The sequence below is a fragment of the Notamacropus eugenii genome, chromosome 1 (assembly GCF_028372415.1).
Source record: "Notamacropus eugenii isolate mMacEug1 chromosome 1, mMacEug1.pri_v2, whole genome shotgun sequence".
NCBI lineage: Eukaryota > Metazoa > Chordata > Mammalia > Diprotodontia > Macropodidae > Notamacropus > Notamacropus eugenii.
Genome location: NC_092872.1, coordinates 207,232,351 through 207,255,590, shown reverse-complemented (window position 1 = coordinate 207,255,590; position 23,240 = coordinate 207,232,351).

Genomic DNA, 23,240 nt, shown 5'->3' with positions numbered 1-23,240 from the left:
GTTTTGTTTTCTTTTTCAGCATGGCTAATAAGGAAATATATTTTGCATAACATTAAATGTATAATTCAAATCAAATTGCTTGATGTCTCAAGGAGGCAAAGGAGGTAGGCAGAGAATTTGGAAATCTAAATTTAAAAAAATTATTAGTTTTTATATGTAATTGGGAAATATTTAATGAAATACATGAAGTATTTTTTAAAAAGAATCTCTGGGTTCTGGGAAGACATTACAGATTTATTCACTAGGCCCCTCTTCTTTTCTCTTTCCTTTCTTCTCCCAAAGTCCCCTCCTTTCCTTTCTAGCTTCTTCTCTTTGGCTGGGAAGAAGGTTAGGCTGTAGTCTTCAAAACTCCTTTCCTTGGTTTCCTTTTTCAGACCAAAAGAAAACTTCTAATAACATTTTAAGTGGCTCAGTAAATATGTTAAATAAAATAATTTAGTCACAGATAGAGGCTTATTATAGAATCTGTCTTTTGAGAAAAACTGAAACCAGATTAGAAATCATTGGCATATTCACTCATTGCTTAGTATGCAACTTGAAACAGTTGATGTGCTCCAAGAACCATATTAACTGTTAAGCAAGTTCACAGCTCAGATGTTCAGTTCTGAGCTCAGAGTGCACTAAGTAGAGCTTATTTGTCTGTGCACATCCTCATCAATCAATCAAAAAGAATTTGTTATTTGTTTTTCATGGGTCACTTAATGTGCCAAGCATTGGGGATATAGAGAAAAAGAAAGAAAATGCAAAGAAATGAAATACCTGTCTCTGCCCTGAAGGAGTTTGCATCCTAATGTGAGAGATAATATATATCCGTATAATTATACAGTGAACAAATATAAAATGAATGCAAGATGTTCTTGGGAGGGGATTGTGAGCAGCTGTGGGGATCAACAATGCTTTTTATGGTGAGTTGGATTTTATGGTGGAGATGAGTAGGGAATACAGGCCTGAGGGACAACCAGGGCAGAGGCAAGGCAATGGAGTGCTGAATGGGTAAGATGTTAATTAAGCCAGAATGACTGGATCTCAGAGCACAAGGAAGGGAGTAAAACATAAGAAGACTGGAAAGGTAGGAAGAGATGAAATTGAAAGATTGAAATAGAGTCATTTATATTTGATCTTTGAGACAATAGGGAACCACTGAACTTTATTGAGCAGATGGATGACAGATTTATGTTTTAGGAATACCATTTTTGTAGCTGTGCGAAAATTGGAATTTGAGTGGGAAGGGGTTAGAGTCAGAGAGATAAAATAGGAGGCTATTTTAATGGTGTAGGAGGGAGGCTATGAGGGTTTGAAATAGGGTGGTGATTGTTTGAGGGAAGAAGGGGAGAACTGTGTGAAATACGTTGTAGAGCTCAAAACAATAAGATTTGGACACAGATAGGAAATATGTGGTGAATAAGAACAGAGAGTCAAAAATAAAATAGACTGACTGACTGGAAGGAGAATAGTGCTTTCAGTAGTTTGAAAAAGGGTTAGGTTTGAGGGGAAAGCATGAGTTGTTTTTGGACATATTAAGTTTGAGGTTACTCTGGAACATCTAGTTTGAAGTGCCTAATGGATACGGGAATCAGGAGAGACACAAGGTGTGGAAGTCATTTTCATAGAGAAGAGAATTGAACCTATGGCAGCTGATGAGGTAACCAAGATACAGTATAGAGAAGAGAAAAGGGTCCAGGACAGAGACTTGGGGGATACTTGCAATGTGTGTGCGTGTGTGCATGCATGCATGCTTGCATGTGTGCATGTGTGTGTGTGTGTGTGTGTGCGATGCATGATGAATCGGTAAATGATGCTGAAGTCAGATAGGTAGAAAAGAGAACCATGTCATGAGAAACCAGAGAGGGGAGAGTGTACATGAGAAGGTGGTCATCAGAGTTAAATGCTGTAGAGAAGTCAAAGAGAATGAGGACTGAGAAGAAGTAATTACATTTGGCAATTAAGAATTTATAACTTTGAAGAGAGCAATTTCAGATAAATTATTAACTTAGAAATCAGATTTAAGGGGGTTAAAAGAATGAAATGCTAGGAGGTAGGATCATTGAGTATAGGTGGGTTTTTCAAGGAGTGTAGCTGAGAAACAAGGAGAGAAATATAGGTTGATATCTAGTGAGAGTTTTTTCAGGATTGGGGGTTACTTAGATGTATTTGTAGCCAATAGGAAAGGAATAAGTAGATAGTGAGAAGTTGAAGGGAAGTTTATAGAGTATAAGAGGGGATTATTGTTAACGAAGATGGGAGGGGATGGAGTTTGGGTTACATGTAAAAAGCGTAGCATTGTTTAGGAGGTCCATCTCTCCACCAGAGCCTGAACTGAAGAGGAAATGGCAAGAGATGATGTCAAACAGTTCTATGACAACAAAGAGGTGTTGTCAAATAAAGAAGACCATAGAGAGAGAAGTTTTCAGTGCATAGCCTGGGTGTCCTTTTTTCCAGCAAAGGTATAGAAAATAATAATCCAGTTGAATTATAGATTTAAAGAATAAAAAGAATGATGTTTAGTTAAGTAATGAAGAAACTACAACAAATGTTAAAATTATAGACTACTAAATCTTTGTTGAGACTTTAAAATTCTCTAGTACAAAACTGGATGGAATAATTAGATTCTGTGTTGAATACAGCAAATCAAATCCTGTCACTATATCTGATGCTTGTCATATGCCTAGAACTTGCATACTGGGAAACTGGATGAGCACTCTAAATAATCTCAACTATTGATTTATGCAAAGGATGTGTGTCTGTATGTGTATATGTGTGTGTCTGTGTGTCTGTATGTGTTTCTTGCCAAATGGTTTTCAGGGAGGAATCCAAAGACATCTTTCAGAACATCTGATGGAGTGTTTGAGTGTAATATTTTACTTCCTCAGTCTAAAAGCTGAGGAATTCACTTACTTCTTTCCAACAATTTGCAATGTGTTAGGAAGCAGGCGAGAGCCTTTACCATAGCTTACTTAGGTGGCATAGCTAATTTAGCCAACATGTAGCTGGACATCTGTGGTGCACTCATTTAGTACTAGTTGTAGCTTATTGTAAAAAAAATGACAGTTTGGATGTGTAATAGGCAAATACCCAAGACGCTGTAGTAACCATCTCTTGTCCTATTGAGAAACCATTCCCAGTGGTCCAGTATGTTATTCTGGTTCATCCTTCATTTTCAAAGAGGACCAATGACATCATGAGGGTGATGTCATTGAGTTGTTTATGATTTGGATTTAAGTGAGGCAGACTTGCACAAAGTCATTAGCTTCACTCTTTCTTCCAGAGTCATCTGCAAGACAAAAATTAAAATGATTGGTGATGACCCAGGATACAGTGGATGATCTTAGCATCTTTGATGTCTGACCAAATCTAAGCACTCCACAGTGCCTGCTTTAGCCATCTTCATGTCCATCAGAACAAATTGTTCTCATCTATCCATTCTGCTGAAGAAAGACTTCACATGCTTGGGTTAGGCATCCCCTAACTCACCAAAGGTTCTGTGGACTGTTGGTTACTCTCAACCTGGTTTAGCCCATCTGCTTAGACAGTCTTGCCAGATTATGGCTGCTGCATGTGCTACAGCTTCTTGGAGCCACAGGTGAGAATTGAGTGACAGTCACAATGCTGATAATGATAAAAATAATAACTTTTATATGTTCTTTAAAATTTACAAAATATGTAAGTCATATGATATGCACACACACATATGTGTTATCCTATATTAGCCTTCCAACAACTTTGCAAGTCAAGGAAAACTATTTCTTTTGGGGGGGGGTTTAATCAATACCATTTTATTTTATTGTAACATGGTAGTTTCTCTCTCTCTCTTTTTAAATGTTTATATAATTATTTTTAGTTTTCAACATTCATTTCCACAAAATTTTGAGTTCCAAATTTTCTCCCCATCTCTCCCCTCCCCCTACCCTATAATACCTCCCATTCTGATTACCCCTACCTCCAATTTCCCCTCCCTTGTATCACACCCCTCTCTTCCTTTATCCCCATCTTCTCTCTTTTCTTGTAGGGCAAGATTGATTTCTATACCCCATTACCTGTATTTATTTCTCAGTTGTATGCAAAAATAATTCTCAACATTCATTTCTAATACTTTGAATTCCAACTTCTCTCCCTTCCTCCCTCCCCACCCATCCCCACTGAGAAGACAAGCAATTCAGTATAGGCTATATATGTGTAGTTTTGCAAAAGACTTCCAAGACAGTCATGTTGTGTAAGACTAACTATATTTCCCTCCATCTTATCCTGTCCCTCATTTATTCTATTCTCCCTCTTGACATTGTCCCTCCTCAAAAGTGTTTACTTCCAGGTACTCCCTTTCCCCTTTTGCTCTCCCTTCTATCATTCCCCTTGTACCATTTGTCCCCTTCTTCCCTACTTTCTTGTAGTGTAAGATAATTTTCATACCAGATTGAGGGAGCATATTATTCTCTTCTTAAGTCAAATGTGAAGAGAGTAAGCTTCACTTTTTCCCTGTCACCTCCTCCTTTTTCAACTCCATTGAAAAAAGCTTTTTCTTGCCTCTTTTATGAGTGATAATTTGTCCCATTCCATTTCTCCCTTTCTCCTCTCAATATATTCCTCTCACCCCTTAATTTTATTTTTTTAGGTATCCTCAATTCTTGTTCAACTCACCCTATGCTCTCTGTGTACGTGTGTGTGTGTGTGTGTGTGTGTGTGTGTGTGTGTGTATAATCCCTCCAACTACCCAAATACTGAGAAAAGTCTCAAGAGTTACAAATATTGTCTTTCCAAGTAGGAATGTAAACAGTTCAACTATAGTAAGTGCCTTATGATTTCTCTTTCCTGTTTACCTTTTCATGCTTCTCTTGATTATTGTGTTTGAAAGTCAAATTTTATATTCAGCTTTGGTCTTTTCAACAAGAATGCTTGAAAGTCATCTATTTCTTTGAATGACCATTTTTTTTCTCCTGAAGTATTATACTCAGTTTTGCTGGGTAGTTGATTATTGGTTTTAATCCTAGTTCCTTTGACTTCTGGAATATCATACTCCAAGCCTCTTGATCCCCTAATGTAGAACCTCCTAGATCTTGCATTATCCTGATTGTATTTCCGCAATACTTGAATTGTTTCTTTCTGGCTACTTGCAATATTTTCTCCTTGACCTGGGAACTCAGGAATTCAGCTACAACATTCCCAGGAGTTTCTCTTTTTGAATCTCTTTCAGGAGGTAATTGGTGAATTCTTTTCATTTCTATTTTACACTCTGATGCTAGAATATCAGAGCAGTTTTCCTTGATACCTTCATGAAAGATGATGTCTAGGCTCTTTTTTTTGATCATGGCTTTCAGGTAATTTTTAAATTGTCTCTCCTGGATCTATTTTCCAGGTCAGTTGCTTTTCCAATGAGATATTTCACACAATCTTTTCATCCGTTTTGGTTTTGTTTTGTAATTTTTTGGTTTCTCATAAAGTCATTAACTTCCATCTGCTCCACTGTAATTTTTAAAGAACTATTTTCTTCAATGAGTTTTTGAACCTCCTTTTCCATTTCACTAAATCTTCTTTTTAAAGCATTCTTCTCCTCATTGACTTTTTGGATCTCTTTTTCCAATTGAGTTAGCCTCTTTTTAAAGGTGTTATTTTCTACAGCATTTTTTTAGATCTCCTTTAGCAAGCTGTTGACTCACTTTTCATGATTTTCTTGCATTGCTCTCTTTTCTCTTCCCAGCTTTTCCTCCACCTCTCTTACTTGATTTTCAAAATCCTTTTTGAGCTCTTCCACGGCCTGAGACTGTTGCATATTTATTTTGGAGGTTTTGGATGCAGAAGCCTTGACTTCCTCTGATGTTATGCTTTGTTCTTCATCATCTGAAAGGATAAAAGAAAATACCTACTCACCAAGAAAGTAACCTTCTATAGTCTTATTTCTTCTCCCATTTGGGGGCATTTCCCTCAACCAGTTACTTGACTTTTGAGTCCTTTGTCAAGAGGAGGGTATACTCTGGGCATTTGTAAGTTCTTGGTTCCTCCAAAGTGGCACAATCAAGGGAGGAGGAACTTACTCCTCCTGGCCTGCACACTGGTCTGGGAGTAACCAAAAACTTTCCTGCCCAGAATCTTCAATTAGAATTCCCTCACCACAATCGCCTCCAGCTCTACCACACCAGAGCTTCTCCTCACTCCAGGGCCAAGCTCAAGGCTGAGATTCATATCAGTTGCTCAATTCCCCCAGGGGCTCTAAGCAGAGGGCTCTAAGCTGGAGCACTGGAAGTTGCTGCTGCAGTGCCTGCTGCAGGTGATCCAGACCGTGCTCCCCTTTCCTGGGTGAGGGAGCCCTCCCACTGACCTTTGAAGATGTCTGTAGCATTTGTGGGTTGAGCAATCTGAGAATTACTACTGCTGGTGGCTCCCTGAAGCCTGTTCTGGGTCCTGTCCCTGCTGGGCTGCACTCCAGGCTGAGCTGCACTCTGCATACTGGACTGTGCTCTGCACACAAGGAAAACTATTTCTCAGGGAAACAACTATACAGGGCTTCAATTGGTCATGTAGAAGGCTGTGGGGCAGTATAACGTACTTGCCAAGGGCAAAGTATAGGGACATGAGAGACAAGATAATGTGACGGACTTGTAGTCAGGAGAGAATCAAATGTGATAATGTACAAGAATTATTTCTCATCTAGTCACCTTCACTAAAAAGCTAGTCCACTCTTGTTGTACTCATAGGATTCTTCCCCCAGAGCATTGTAAGCACACAGTCATGACTTTCTTTATTTTAATGCTTCTTTGGTTTCACTTTCTCCTCATTCCTCCAACTTATTAGTTTAGCTCAATTTTTTTCCAATTCCTTGGCAGAAACCTTTTTTCCCCAGTCTTCTCCAGTGCCACTACCTCATACCACCTGCTCTGATTCTTTTTGCAATTGATCCCTCTCTGTCAAAGTCTGTCTCACTGAGGATTGCTTCTCTGACTTTTTAGAAACCACTCTTATGAACTTCTAAAAAGCATAATGTTTTGCTCTTGGACACTCTCTCAGATCAGGATATCATAAAGTGTCCTCACTTTCTTTGGTGGAGTCAGAGTTAACAGCTGATCCCTTTTGGTTATTTGAATGATGATGGAAGTCCCAAAAGAATCATAGAGACTAGACAGAGAAGGTTGCTTTATGGTCACTTAATTAGAGTTAATCTCCCCTCCTATAAACCTCGTATGACATACAGGTAAAGCTTTCAATGTATGTAAACATAGCCTCATTCTAAGAAGCAGAATGGAGGGGACATATGACAAAGACTGTGGCCTAGTATGACAAGAAATATTAGCTAGGGCTTATGGGGTTTTGTTCTTGACATAGCCTTTGTCTCTTTCTTGTCTGGCTGCTCCAGAGGCAATAAGGGTTTTTGTTTCTTTTCTTCTGGATGTGGATGAGGCTGGAGCTGTTTAGGGCCTTTTTCTTTCTATGAGAGTAGCAGAGACCTAGTTTTATTTTTTCTTCTCCTGTCTTTCTCCTGAGAAAATGATTCATAGAATCATTTCTATGCCTTTTATAGTAAGATAGAATCAAAATCTCAAAGGCTGAGCATCCTGTAAGCTTATCAAGGTCAAATAATCAAGGTTAATCCTATTATCAGCTCCCTTACATGTGCAAATCATTACCTACAGATTTTTCTGTTATTGAGATAATGATTCCTTTGACGATCCAAGTGTTTGGTTTACTAGTTTGGCATGTTCAATACTGAACTAAGGAATTCTCTAGAGTATATATTCTAATGTGTTCTGTTAAATACATCTCTCTACAACAAAACTGTGTAGTAATATATGAAGTTCAATTTTGTGGGAGTTGGAAGACCAATACCCCAAATTCCATGAAGACTCTTGGGATTTCAATAGATTTTAGGACACAACTGGTGAAATCTTGTAAAAATTGGGATGTTTCCCCTTTTCCAGTAACCCCCCCTTTTTTTTTTATTAAATTTATTTATTTAACTTTTAACATTCATTTTCACAAAATATTGGGTTACAAATTTTCTCCCCTTTTATCCCCTCCCCCCCCAAACACAAGCATTCTAATTGCCCCTATGACCAATCTGCTCTCTCTTCTATCATCCCTCTCTGCCCTTGTCTCTGTCTTCTCTTTTGTCCTGTAGGGCCAGATAGCTTTCTATACCCCTTTACCTGTATTTCTTATTTCCTAGTGGCAAGAACATTACTTGACAGTTGATCCCAACACTTTGAGTTCCAACTTCTTTACCTCCCTCCCTCTCTACCCCTTCCCTTTGGAAAGCAAGCAATTCAATATAGGCCAAATCTGTGTAGTTTTGCAAATGACTTCCATAATAGTTGTGTTGTATAAGACTGACTATATTTCCCTCCATCCTATCCTGTCCCCCATTACTTCCATTCTCTTTTGATCCTATCCCTCCCCGTGAGTGTCGACCTCAAATTGCACCCTCCTCCCCATGCCCTCCCATCTGTCATCCCCCACACCCTGCTTATCCCCTTATCCCCCACTTTCCTGTATTGTAAGATAGGTTTTCATATCAAAATGAGTGTGCATTTTATTCTTTCCTTTAGTGGAATGTGATGAGAGTAGACTTCATGTTTTTCTCTCACCTCCCCTCTTTATCCCTCCACTAATGAGTCTTTTGCTTGCCTCTTTTATGAGAGATAATTTGCCCCATTCAATTTCTCCCTTTCTCCTCCCAATATATTTCTCTCTCACTGCTTGATTTCATTTTTTTTAAGATATGATCCCATCCTCTTCAATTCACTCTGTGCACTCTGTCTCTATGTGTGTGTGTGTGTGTGTGTGTGTGTGTGTGCATGTGTGTGTGTGTAATTCCACCCAGTACCCAGATACTGAAAAGTTTCAAGAGTTACAAATATTATCTTTCCATGTAGGAATGTAAACAGTTCAACTTTAGTAAGTCTCTTATGACTTCTCTTTGCTGTTCACCTTTTCATGGTTCTCTTCATTCTTGTGTTTGAAAGTCAAATTTTCTTTTCAGCTCTGGTCTTTTCATCAAGAATGCTTGAAAGTCCTCTATTTCATTGCAAGACCAATTTATCCCCTGAAGTATTATACTCAGTTTTGCTGGGTAGGTGATTCTTGGTTTTAGTCCTAGTTCCTTTGACTTCTGGAATATCCTATTCCATGTGCTGTGATCCCTTAATGTAGAGGCTGCTAGATCTTGTGTTATCCTGATTGTGTTTCCACGATACTTGAATTGTTTCTTTCTAGCTACTTGCAATATTTTCTCCTTGACCTGGGAACTCTGGAATTTGGCCACAATGTTCCTAGGAGTTTCTCTTTTTGGATCTCTTTCATGCGGTGTTCTGTGGATTCCTTGAATATTTATTTTGCCCTCTGGTTCTAGAATCTCAGGGCAGTTTTCCTTGATAATTTCATGAAAGATGATGTCTAGGCTCTTTTTTTGATCATGGCTTTCAAGTAGTCCCATAATTTTTAAATTGTCTCTCCTGGATCTATTTTCCAGGTCAGTTGTTTTTCCAATGAGATATTTCACATTATCTTCCATTTTTCCATTCTTTTGGTTTTGTTTTGTGATTTCTTGCTTTCTCATAAAGTCATTAGCCTCCATCTGTTCCATTCTAATTTTTAAAGAACTATTTTCTTCAGTGAGCTTTTGAATCTCCTTTTCCATTTGGCTAATTCTGCTTTTGAAAGCATTCTTCTCCTCATTGGCTTCTTGAACCTCTTTTGCCAATTGAGTTAGCCTATTTTTCAAGGTGTTATTTTCTTCAACATTTTGTTGGGTCTCCTTTAGCAGGGTGCTGACCTGCTGTTCATGCTTTGACTTCATGTCTCTCATTTCTCTTCCCAGCTTTTCCTCCACCTCTCTAACTTGATTTTCAAAATTCTTTTTGAGCTCTTCCATGGCCTGAGCCCATTGGGTGGGCTGGGACACAGAAGCCTTGATTTCTGTGTCTTTGCCTGATGGTAAGCATTGTTCTTCCTCATCAGAAAGGAAGGGAGGAAATGCCTGTTCACCAAGAAAGTAGCCTTCTATAGTCTTATTTCTTTTCCCTTTTCTGGGCATTTTCCCAGCCAGTGACTTGACCTCTGAATATTCTCCTCACACCCACCTCGCCTCCTGATCCTCCCAGCCAGGGTTTGGGGTCTGAGATTCAAATGCTGCTTCCAGCCTCAGGGCTTTTGGAGGGGGCAGGGCTGCTATTCAGTGTGAGATTAAGTTCAGGTGGTCAGGTCGGAGCAGGGCCACCTCTCAGGCTCAGTTCCCTCAGGGGGTTTATGCACAGACCTTCAACAATGGATTCAGGCTCCTGCCTGCCTGGGGAGCCCTGGTCTGCCGCCACCTCTCAGCTTCTGCCTCCTGAGGGGGCCCGAGCCATGGGGGCACCCCACTCCCCTCTCGACCCGCCAAAGAGACTCTCCCACCGACCCTCGTCACCTGTGGGTGGAGGGACCTGTGCGGCCACTGGAGATCCTATCCCTGAAGCCCGCTCGGATCTGTTCCTCTCAGTGCCATGGCCGCGGCAGGTCTGGGCTGGGCTCTGTGTCTGCGACGGACCCTTTGCGAGAGGTCTGCAGGTCCCTCTGGAACAGAAATCTCCCTCGCTCCACTGTTCTGTGGCCTCACTGCTCCAGAATTCGCCGTGAGTTACTTTATACAGATGTTGTATGGGTTGTGGGTTCAGAGCTATGTGTATTTGCGTCTTTCTACTCTGCCATATTGGCTCCGCCCCCTCCAGTAACCCCTTTTAATACCAGATTTATACAGAGGTACAAGCTCCATGATTCTCCCTCTAGCCCCAGCTCTGCCTCCCGCCTATTTAGTCATTGGGTCTCTGAATTACTTTTTCTTTTCCCTACAACTCCTCCTTGGCACTGACAGTTTCTTTCCTGTAATGATTCTGGATTTAAACTCCTGTTATTGTAGATCATTGCTTCTTTACCTTTTCTGTTTCATGATAGACTCCCCTTTAGCAGTCTGGTAAAGACTATGGATCCCTCCTCAGAATAAATTTTTTAGATGCAGAAAATAAACCACATAGGATTACAAAAGAAACCAATTATATTAAAATACAGTTATAAAATATTTTTAAAAACCAAGTTCATGAGTACCTTTGTTAAAGAAATCACAGGGGTCATCTTAGTCTTACCCTCTGTGAGCCCTATGCAGGGAAGGAATTTCCCAGATTCTTCATTAAAGTGAGGAATGAGCTGTCTGCACCAATGAGTAAATTGTCCCATGCCTCTAAATTAAAAAAACAATAACAACAGGGGCCTGGGCTAGCCCCAAATAAATGCATTCTTGTAATTTGACAACTTGTTCTAGCCCCTACTGGTCATTTTCACTATTCTCATTCCCTATCCAGAACTTAGTCACCCAAGCATAACAAATGGTCTGTGGTTCCATACTAGTAATAACCAGCTATTAAATGTTCTATACTTCCTGTGATGAAGTGCCTACCTTGTCAGGTGACCCTGAGCTCCTTGAGTTCTGGACCAGACCAACCCCTATAATCTCCCACTTCTTTAAAAGCACCCATCTAGACAAAGTAACTGACATTTATAAAGCACTTTGAGGTTCACAATGTTATTCCTTGGAACATTATAATTGGGTTTCCTCTATGTACTTCTATAGTTTATTTCTTCCCACAAGCCCTGGAGAATACTGAGAGACAGAGAGAAAAAAGAGTGGCATACTAATATTGAGAGGGCTAATAGCTATTTTGTTAATTACCCTCAGTCTAGAAAAGATTGCTTAGGATGTTTTCCTGAAATTTACAATCAGCAGATTGGACATGGCCAAGACATATGGTCCTGGTTATTTATTATAATATGTATTGACATATATTAGGTTTATGCTTATGAACTGACATAGTTGTAAATGATGACAGTGTGATTCTATGATGAGATATTTTGGTTAGAGGGCTCTGTGAGAGCATGAAAACTTTTAGTTGAAGCTATTTGTGGCTGTATTGTAGTGTAGATCTGTGAAAATTTTGGGTAACTCTAAGTATGATTTGCCACTAGAGTAACTGAATGAAGGAAGAAGGGCAAAGTGAAGATTCAAATGCCTGGTATAATAGACATTGTCATTTTATAAAATATCTCCAGATAATGGCTGATGCCTTACAAGGCAATACATTGCTACCTTCAGGGGCATTCATTGCATTTGTGGTGATCAGAAGGACAAGATGAAAACCTGCCAAATGTTCAAGAAGATATTATATACTTGCATATGTACTGTGTATTTAGTCTAATTATCTGTAATTAGGTTAATGCCAATTAATGAATGATTATGGTATACACTGATAAATTACTTGTATACCAGATATGATTTACATGGATTATAAAGTTTTTATTTGGGAGAGCTAAATAATTTCTTTGTAGCTTCAAGAATGCAGAATTAGTCACTAGCTCCACTTTTACCCCCTCTGGTATTAAATAAAGTTCTAGAGTAATCTTTTTGGCCCTGGAATAAGCTTCTAGGAACATGGTGGGTGTTGATATAAATTTACTCATTCTAACCTAAGTATCAAATGTTCATGAGATAGTTCTCACTGGAGAGGAAGCAAGCAGAGTACTCAAAATAGATTTGACCAAGAGACTTTTACTGTGCTGAGTGGGTGTGGCTGTGGGTCTGAATCGCAAAATATCACACCACCTAAAATAAATCCTGAGGCTATGGACTGGCTCACAAATGGGCTATTAATCCTTCCTATAGAAAAAAATCTGCTAAGTAGGTACAATTCAGTGAAGAAATAGCAGATGGCAGTACCAACTCTTTGGAGGAGCAGCCTACACCAATTCAACAGAGAAGCAGCAAATAGTAGTAGCAGTCCAACAGATGACATGAAGAGCTCTACAGAGAAACAGTAAGCAATATGAGGATAAGTTGTTGGGCTATAGGAACTCTCTTTTCACTAGTGCTGAGGGGATTTGTGGGAAAGTATACCCAAGTATTTATGGGGTATTTATAGAAGTGATAGAGAATTTCCTTGTTATTTACCTTGCTATTCTGTTTTGATAATGTCTTATTGATGATATTATATATCAAATCTGAGCTGGTTTGCAAAAAAGTACACTGGTTTTGAAATTAGATGTGAGATTTTGAATAAATATTACCCCCTGAAGTACCTTGGATAAGAGTACAGCTTTTAGGGGCTACACTGGAGGAAAACCAGGCTCCAGTTTCACTAATTCAGCATAAAATGGCATTTTTTTCATGTCATACTATTCCTTTACATTAACATTATAGTTCACCAAAACTCAGGGCTTCTATCATCTTAACTGCTGTCTAGCCATACCTTATCTTTCCTCTGTTTATACAGTAGTATTTTAAAATGTAAGATTTTACATTTATTCTTATTAGATTTAACCCAACATTCTAGCATTTAGTCACATTTCTGTTTATGTTTTTTAATAGAGTTAATTTGGGGAAGTGGGAAGCAAAAACCAGTTAACCGTGATTATTAGATGTTTACTTGTCTGATCCAACTTAAAGAGGCAACTTTGTTCATAAGATTTGCATTGAACCTACGTTTTTTTGACTATGAAATAGAGATAAATCCTTTTCCTTCTTTCTTCACAGGGGTCTTTTGAGTGTGCTCACAGAGGTAGAGAGAGTACTGGATTTTCCTTTCCTTGACATGAATAACTTCATCTTAAAATGTCTCTATTGCAGTATAAAAGTGCAGTCACATCTAACCCCTTATGCTAAGCTTTTCTTTAACCCATTTCTTACATAAGGCCAACCAGAAGACAAATATAATTCTCCATCTTAGCCTCTCAGGGATAGCAGGTTTAGAAGTCTCTCTCTCTTTTCTCTATGATCAGTGACTGTAAATTCAGAATTGTTAGTATTTTCTATATATCTGTGGAAGATGATTCATATCCAGAAACCCATTTGCCCCATAGAGACATCCTTTTCTTGTCCCATAAAGGTTCTTCCATAGAAGTATCTCCTTGCATTAGTTTGTAATGAGATATACTTTTCATTGTAGAGGCTTATATTCTAAATTGTAATAGATTAGATTGTCTTTCCTCAACAGGAAGAAAGAACTTTTTAAATATTAAAATGCCATAGAAATGTAAATTGCTTTGTGGTTGGTATCCCTAATAAGAAAATAGCTAAATTGACTAAGGATTACCTTGAAGTAGGTGAAAAAAGGACTTAGGTTTTGGAATTTTGTGAGACGTTTCTGAGTAGTGTCCCAGACAGATTCAATCCTTGATAGTAACAGCAAGAATTTAGACCTATTAGAGTAATACTAATAATTATCATTTGCCTGTACTCTTACTATTTATGCCTCAGTAGCACATAGTATAACATAATTTCATGCCTTAAATCCATGAACTATGTATTGAGTAGCTGAACGCATACTCATGGTTTTATCATTGACTCCTCATTCTTGTCCACCCTGTCAACCCATATCTTGCTGTTTTTGCCTTCATGGAGTTGCTCACAATCCGACCCCTTTTCTCTACTCACAGAGCTAATACCTAGATCAGACACTGATTACCTCTCAACTAGACTGTTATAACAAGCTTCTAATTGTTCTTCCTGACTCAAATTTCTCACCATCCCAGTCCATCGTCCACACTGCTACTAAAGTAGTTTCCCATGAATAGAAGCTTGCCCGTGTGATTCCCCACTCAAGTGACCTCTTATGGCTTCTAGGATAAAATATAGATTCCTCTGTTTAGCTTTTGAGGTTTTATGCAACTCTGTCCCAACCTATCATTTCAACCTCATTACATATTACTCTCCCATCTGCCCTCTGCAAGCAAACCAAGCTGCCCTTGCCTCTATTCCCAACACACAAAGGTCTGTATTGTATTCCTGTGCCTTTGCACTGGCTGTCACACATGCCTAGAATTCACTCCCTCCTTACCTCTCTATCACAGAGCTTAAGCTCTTCTCCCTTCCTCTAAGACGTATGTAATTTAGGTCCCGTTTTCTGCATGAAGCCTGTTTCCAATCCTTCTACTGCTGACTATGGGAAAAGAGGCATATTGATTTGTTGTTGGTGGACCTATAAATGAATCAAACCCAGGAGTAGGGAACATGCAGCCTCCAGGCCACATGTAGCCCTTTAGGTTCTCAAGTGCAGCCCTTTGACCAAATCCACATTTCACAAACCTGACCTCCAAGAAACAGCCTTCAGTCTTTGGTCCTTCCTTTGTTCTTTTCTGTTTGAGGTACCAGAAGCAAAGTATTCCATTTGGTGAGGAGAGTGAGTCACAGGAATCCTGGAGTCAGATTCCATTTTTGGTATTGCTTCCAGCTGAACACCAATGCCTTCAGGAGCAAGGAGTGATCTTTGATCCCACCAAGTTTGTATTGTCAAAATTTTTATTATTATGATATAACTGCTGCTGCTGCTACTACTACTACTACTATTGCTGCTGCTACTACTACTACTATAGCAACTCCTATAGGTAATCTAGTGCTTTTAAATGGTCTCTACAGTGTGTTAAGACCACTTAATCATTGATACACTGAACTGTGTCATTTAAGATGGCAAGGAACACAGAGCTAACCTGTAAACAATCCATTGAATAATTTTATATAGAGAATATTGCAAATCATGTATTTGTCACCACTCTTGAGTAGACAGTTGTTCAGTCATTATCTGATGGATCAATGTTATACATGAGCTTATTTCTAAACTTTTCCACTAAAATCTATTTCTTCCCCTCAGGTCTGCCAGTTTTTTGAGTGAAGAAACTCAACATGAGTTCATCAGGGTTTTCTTCACTATTATTTGCAGATGCTAAAGGATTAATTTTCTTGTTGCCCTCATTTTCACTCCTGTATCTATTGGCTTGCTCTTGAAAGTTTCCTCACAATGAACATTTGATTTCAAGGCAGAAATCCAGACAAGATCATTAGTAAAGATTTTTGATCTCACATTTCAAGTGAATTGACCTATAACCAGTGGATGATACTGGGAATATTTGTGTGTGTGTGTGTGTGTGTGTGTGTGTGTGTGTGTGTGTGAGAGAGAGAGAGAGAGAGAGAGAGACAGACAGACAGACAGACAGACAGACAGAGATTTTATTGCTATTAAGAATGGATCCTAGTTTTCTTCCCTAGAGAGGAAAGCAAATAGAAGAGGGAGACTCCTGTATGACCTTACTCATTCCTTTTTTATGGAAACACAAACTGGTCCCACACAACAAAATACTTTATGTTTGTACTCCTGTGTTCTTATCATGCAACTACCTCAAAGCACCATTTTTAAAGTTTGGTTTAATTTTTGAAAATTAACTTCAAAATCAAGACAGAATAAACAATGTGTTGACAACATGTTGTGAAACAACTCTTCATCCAGAAAATCTTCTATGTTGGATTTTCTTAGAACTTTGGGGATTTTGCATCAATGATACATTTTCTGAAAATAAACCAGAGACTGATGCCTTCAAGTTTGTATATGAACTGTTTACCTTAACATATGCCTTTTGAATAAATCCTAAAGAATTTATGAACTTTTACATAAAATTGCATAAAAGGCAGACTTCCATTGAAAATTTAATGACCCACACAAAAAGAAACACCACACAGTGCTAGCAAAACCTGACAAATGTCTAGCAACCTCAGAGATATGATGCTTATCCTCCTGCTGTAGCCCTTCTCATAGAATCATAATGTCAACACTGGAAGGGACCTCAGAAACCATCCAGTCCACCTTGTACCTCAACAAAACTCCAATAATATTCCCCAGGAGTTGATTATTCTTCCTTCAGTTGAAGACCTTCTGAAGCTCAGAATAGAAAAGCAATTCCGTCTGATCCACTGTTGGATTTCTCTGAGGGTGCTGAACTTACAACAATGTTCCATCCACTTTTAGAAAAGTACTTGGAAGAACAATGTGACTCTCCTATAGTTGCACATGGGAATATATGTAGATGTAAGGATGTCTGTGGCATCATGAATTTTTAAAGGGATCAAGTAAATAGCTTTCTGAGGAGGGAAATGTGAGACATGATACATCAATGTGAGTAGACCTTGCAAATGTGAAGTGCAGCCATAAGCACTGGCCCAGGAAGTTGTTAGGTATAGCCAGAAGAGCTCCAATATTAAAGAGGAAGAAGAATTTCAGAATTAATTTGAAATATAGAAAGGTTTTTTCTTAATCTGTAATAATTGTATAAAATTTAAGTGGCTTTAGCCATTCTTTTCAGGGTATATCTCTGCTCTAAAAATAACCTCTCCTTCTGCCTCATACTTCTGTCTTATTCCTGTTAGGGAAACCCTTCCCCAATTTCTAAAAAATTTCTTTCTGGAAACTCCAAGTCTATTAGTTATTTGGCACTTTCCTAGGACATCAGATGTGGGTAACCGATCTGACATGCTTACATGAAACAATGCTCCTCCCTATATAACAAAATAAAACAAAACCTAGCCGTCTTCAACCTCATTGTTTTGTGGAATAAGGCTCAGATCTGTTGATATCAGTATAAGGACAATGGTAAGAGTTTGACCTAATCTGAATTCTAGGCTAAGGGCATAATTTTCTTCCTGTGTCACTAATCCCATTCCTCCTTGGACTAGTGTCTGAAGTTCATCTCTTCCAGACCCTGTTCTTTCCCCATCTTCCTATCTCCTTTCTGCATTGGCTGCTGTGCCAATATGCCTCCTCTCTGGAGTTATAGATGCAGTTTTGTCTCTCTGGTGATTGCAATCTGGAGCTAACTTTGTATCTTTGTCCTCCTCCTCATAGGTATCTTAGATCAAGACACTTTTGTATTAGTTACAATGCACCCTGCCAGTTTTGAGAATGTGGACCACTTTTTCTTCTTCTATGGAAACCTCAAAGCCTCAAAAAAGTAGCTGTAATGAGTTGGTATACTCCCAGTGCAAATGATGACTGGGCACTTTTGGGCTAGATGCAAAAACTTGATAAACAGAAGTGGTCTACATAGTCTAGCAAGTTTATGTAGGCTTGGGGTATCCTAGGATGAGACTCATACTCTGTAACTGGACATTTCTGTTCTGCAAGTTTGCTTTTTAAAAATCTTTTTTTAATATATTAAATCATTGTGAAGTCCACTTGAAAGAAGCCAGCTTCTGTTGCTGCTGGATGACCTAAGAATAAAATAGCTTTCATCCAAACCTGGTGAGGTAAAGCCTGGCAGAAGTAGCAGGGAGATGCAGGCAATGGCTTTCAGGGTGCTAGTACGTAGAGTAAGCAAAAGGGGAGATGAAAACTTCTCTAGGTCTGATTAATATGGTTGGTTTTCTTTTTTTCTCTAAGTCCTCTTTCTGCACAGGCAGCTGCTTCAGTGGTCAGATATAGAAAGTGAATTTTCATAGAAGGTAAGAAAAAAGTGAGGAAATGGATGATCATTAACTTGGGGAAAGCAGACATTCATGGCACATTAAAAAGAGGTAAGTATTCACCTAGAATCTTTGCAATGAGGCAGTGGGGGACTTCCCTTTATTATTGTAAAGCTGAAAGCATACTTAAAAACAGGTGTTGTGAGCTGAAGATGTGAATGGTTAACATGTAATATTAAAACCAACAAACATAAATATATTCAGTGTGTCAAAACATTATGACAATCTGTGAGCAGGACTGTTGGACTGTGAGAGAAGCTGCAATCAATACCCTTACAAAGACATCAACTTTTCTTTCCTCCTCTGTAGGCAGTTTATCATAAGAAAGAAATAACTAACCCTTGCATTGTGGCTGCACAGCTGAGTGTAACAGGTTAGACCAAGAATAAGATAGCCAGGAAATGATAGTCTGGTTCAGGGAAGTCTGGAGACCTCGATGGCTTTCCCCTGTATGTCTATAGTGTGTGTGTGTGTGTGTGTGTGTGTGTGTGTGTGTGTGTGTGTGTGTGCTTGTGTGTTTCCAGGGAAAATTACTCTGCATTAGGATGTATTATAAGCTGTCTGAGTCCTTAGTCCTTTCAGTCCTTAGGACTAAACAGTGATCACTCTGCATCACAAGGTCAGCAATAGTTGGATCCTTAATGACTTTGGAGTACTTCCTCTCTGCTATCCCTGCACCAGAGTCATAGAATCTGACAAGCAGTGCTTGTAACACTCTCACACTCTAGAATTGTCTAAAGGAGTAGATTACTGGTCATCTACCCACTCATGAAAGCATATTTTCAATTTATTAAGTTCTTATATTCTTAAGCTGTAGATGCATGACACTAGGTCTCTAGAGCTTGATAAAAGTCTTCTTAAGATCATTCAGAACACTTTAACTTGTTTTGTTTTTCATTCTTTTTGGAAAAGGACCAATGACATCTGGAGGGTGATGTCTTAACTTGTATGTAAATTGGATTTAAATGAGACAGGGCTGCTCAGAGTCATCACCCTTAGGTTCTTCTTAAGATTTATTGAAGTCCAATAGCAAGACAAAAGTCAAAATGACTGGTGGTATCCCAGGATGAAGTGGGTGATCTTAGACTTTCTAAATTAAGGACTTTGCCAGGTCTCAGTTTATCTGAAGCAAAAACCACTCAATGACGAAGACTCTAATTTAGATGTGTGTTGGAAATAGCTCTAACCAGTTTGGAGAGAGTTAAAATTTTCAGTGTGAGCATTTTCACCTCAGAAATCAGCACTAAAATTAAGGCTTCTTTGATTGTTTTTAAAAATTATATCTAGACTTTAAAAAGCATTAATAATTGAGATTATACTTAAAAGTGTGTGTGCAATACATTTTTCCCCTGGAACAGTTTAACATTTACCATGATACTTCATATTGCTCCATATTATAGTTTGAGCTCATCAAGAATTCAGTAAAATACTCAGGGAATTACTACTGTTGCTATAACTACTAATTACTATTACTACTACTATTACTACTACTACTACTACTACTACTACTACTACTACTACTACTACTACTACTTTTACTACTACTAGAACTAGAACTACTACCTGGCATTTCTGTGGTGCCTTAAGATTTGCAAAGTTCTTCATATCTATTTTCTCCTTTTTCCTCACAACATCTCTGCTCTAATTTCACATTCACCAATTAAATTTGTGATACTTCTTTGGATTTCTAAAACATTTACTTGTTGGGAAAATGGACAGGGTTTAGGCTATGCTTAAAAGTTGTATTTCTTACTGTGAATAAATTGGTTTTCTGGTCTGAAAATTGGTCCAGTGTGACTTAAAGTTACATAAGCTAGTTTTCCCTATAGCTTGCTTTGACATAAAATGACTTGCTATAGGCATTCAGAAGAAACTAAGCCCCAAGGTAGAACAGAGCCAACAAATTCTGAAACCAAGTACAACATAATTGTTAAAACATGAACTATAATTACAGGAAAAGCACCTTTCTGCCCCATTCTGTGCACTGATTTTCAGCTCTTATAAAAGTTTTCTAGGTGACTGAGGAAGTAATAAATTAGAAGTACTAGGCAATACCCTAGTCACTGTGGGCCCTTTATCCACATCCATACCTGAACCTGAGATATGGAATCTGTGAGTGGAATGATAAAATTCAGCGCATCATCAGTAAAGGAGAAATTAATGAATGAATACATGAAAAATCAGTAGTTTATTTATTGTGATTATTTAAGAGTTCACCCCTGTGGGCTGATTATAACATGATCTGACTTAAATGGAAGTTGTTATGGCCAAATAATAAAAAAAAATATTACTGAGAACTGTAATCAGGTGTAAAATAAGAAAGAAATATAAAGCATCCTCCTACAGAAAGTCCAAACAAAAGAAATTTTCTATTGATGGAAAAGTTCTCCAAATATTCTTATATGAAGAAGACATCATATTAATTGTGTTGAGTCCCAGAAAAATACCAAGCTTCAGGGAAATTCCCTGAAATATATAAGGAATTGGTCTAACCATCTGTGATAGGACCCATATTCACCAGGGTTCCTACTAAACAGTACTAAAGTAGGTCCTACTAAAGTTCCTACTTAGTAGTTCCTACTAAACATGTAGTCCAAGAAGTCATTTGCAGGACTTGACTGACCCAGGGGCCTCAGATTCATTCCTCTCCCTTATTGTTGATATAGCTTCCTCAGATCCTGAAGTCATGTTGATGCAGCTTTTTGTTTACCTAAGGGTACAAAAACACATATTCACATGGAAGTGAGGTCCTTCATACTTTATAGATGTCTCAAGGTTTCCATTAGTCATCTGATCCAGACTTACTAACCATACTTGTTTTCATATGGCAGCAGGAGGGGCTATTTAAAATTGAGCTGTCATATCCTTAATGGATATCTTTTTTTATGCTTTGAAAAGTAAAACTTCCCTCTGTTGAGTGTCTCCTTTAATTCCAACATAAGACTGAAACTATCAGGGGACTAGCCTAAGTCAGGCTCAACTATATTACCATCCATATAACAAAAAGTGGATGAAGAACATATATTACACAGATATTGCAAAACAGGTTGTGTATATGTAGTCAGATTATTGACATGTTATAGAAAAGTTACTGTGGGTAATTACAATATCTCTAGTTTGCAATTAACTGTTGACTAGGAAAAACTGCATATAAAGACATTGTTCCAGGTTATCAACATTTATTAGGGAAATTTAACTGATGTGAAAGCCACCAAATGAGGAACCAAGAGAGCCCAGGAAGCATCTTACCACTTGATCTTTTTGTCAGACATAGCAACATGGCAGCCCGGGGTAGCCCCATTTTAATGTACAAGTTCATTTACAAAACATCATGAAGGAAAATGATGAAAAATTATAAACAGTATCACATGAAAAGGAAACGAAACCAAACAAACACACCAGTGGAGGTAAAATCAACTTGAAAGAAATCCTGGCCTATGAATTAACTAAACAAGATAATTGGAAGATAAAAATGAAAGGACAACAAATAACCATGGCAGGGGAAATTTGTTTGTGTTTCTACATCAACCTATTTTCATGACTGATGAAGGTTTCCACTTTTGGATTCTGACACAATATCTGATCTACTATATAAAGAGGATGAAATACCATTTAAGTAAATAAAGTCTAAAAGAGCACCTCTACTGGACCAAATATGCACAGAAGAAATCCCTGTAAGAGAAGATCTGATTTTAAAAACACTGAGATACTTTTTGTAAAGCCAAATATTTTTGTGTTTCTGTCAAATGTTCCCATTTTTCCATAATGTATAAACATGATATATACTAAAGGGAAAGGGGCTAATGGAAAGAAGGCAGGGAAAATGTTTGAACTTGGAGCCTAGGATGAAGAAGAAACCCTTCCCCCACTGCGCCTATTTTCACCCTCATCAATGAAAAATAGTCACGGAGATCTTGGAATCTCTGTATGGAAGGTGAGGAGACCTGTTCCAGATTCCAATCTTGGTACCCCAGCTCTATCCACTTCTTGGAAGGAAGGGGGTCCTCCACTCCTGAGATATCTCTTACTCTTCATCCATCCCACTTAGGAACCTAGATTCTTGATTCCTTCCCTTAAAAAATAGAAAGTCTCCCTATATTATGATGCTACTTTCTATCTGAAATCCTGAAGACAATCTTAGAAGAGAGAGGAGTGAGACATCTGATATCTTGATTTCAGACCACAAATGAATCATTGAGGAAGGTGTGGAAAGCCAGCATCAGCGGTAGCAGCACTAGTTTCTTCTCCAATTTGTGCTCATCATTGAGATACTGTCAATGGAACACATATTTAAAGAATAGTTTGCTGTTAGATAAGTCCAAAAGAGACAGCAGAACCCTTGATTTGTGTGTGGAACATAATTTACACCCCCACTTGAAGCTTGTCAATAGATTTATGGTAATATGTGGTAGAGGGCATGGGCCCCAGTCCAGCCAGGCAGACTTGGCTGACCCATTAGCAGCTGTGTATTTCCCTGCCAGAGATGAGAACTATACCTTCTGTCCTTGGCCTGCAGTGATAAACCAGCTCCAACCTCCTCTCTTCTCCAAATCTAAGCCTAGAATGATGCTCTGAAGGTAGGTCCCAGAGTTGGGAACTGATTTTATGATTAAAATCTTTAAAAAAGGAAGGATACTTAAGGAATGTGAAAGGTTTCAGATGGTATCGTGATCCAAAAAATACCAACTATAAAGCTAGCAACTGCCAATCGTATTTTTCAACTCAATGAAATCTCTATAAGAATTGATTAAGTACATATTAATGAAATGTCTATGAGAATGAAAATAGAAGATAACAGGCAAATATTTCCTAGGCAGCTTTCCACAAAAGATGTTTTTACAGTCATAGAATAGACTTGGAAGTACAGAAATTCTAAGATCCCCTGTGATTATTGTTTATTGATTAGGTGGAAAATAATTAGATTTAACAAAGCAGTCTTAAATATTTTTCT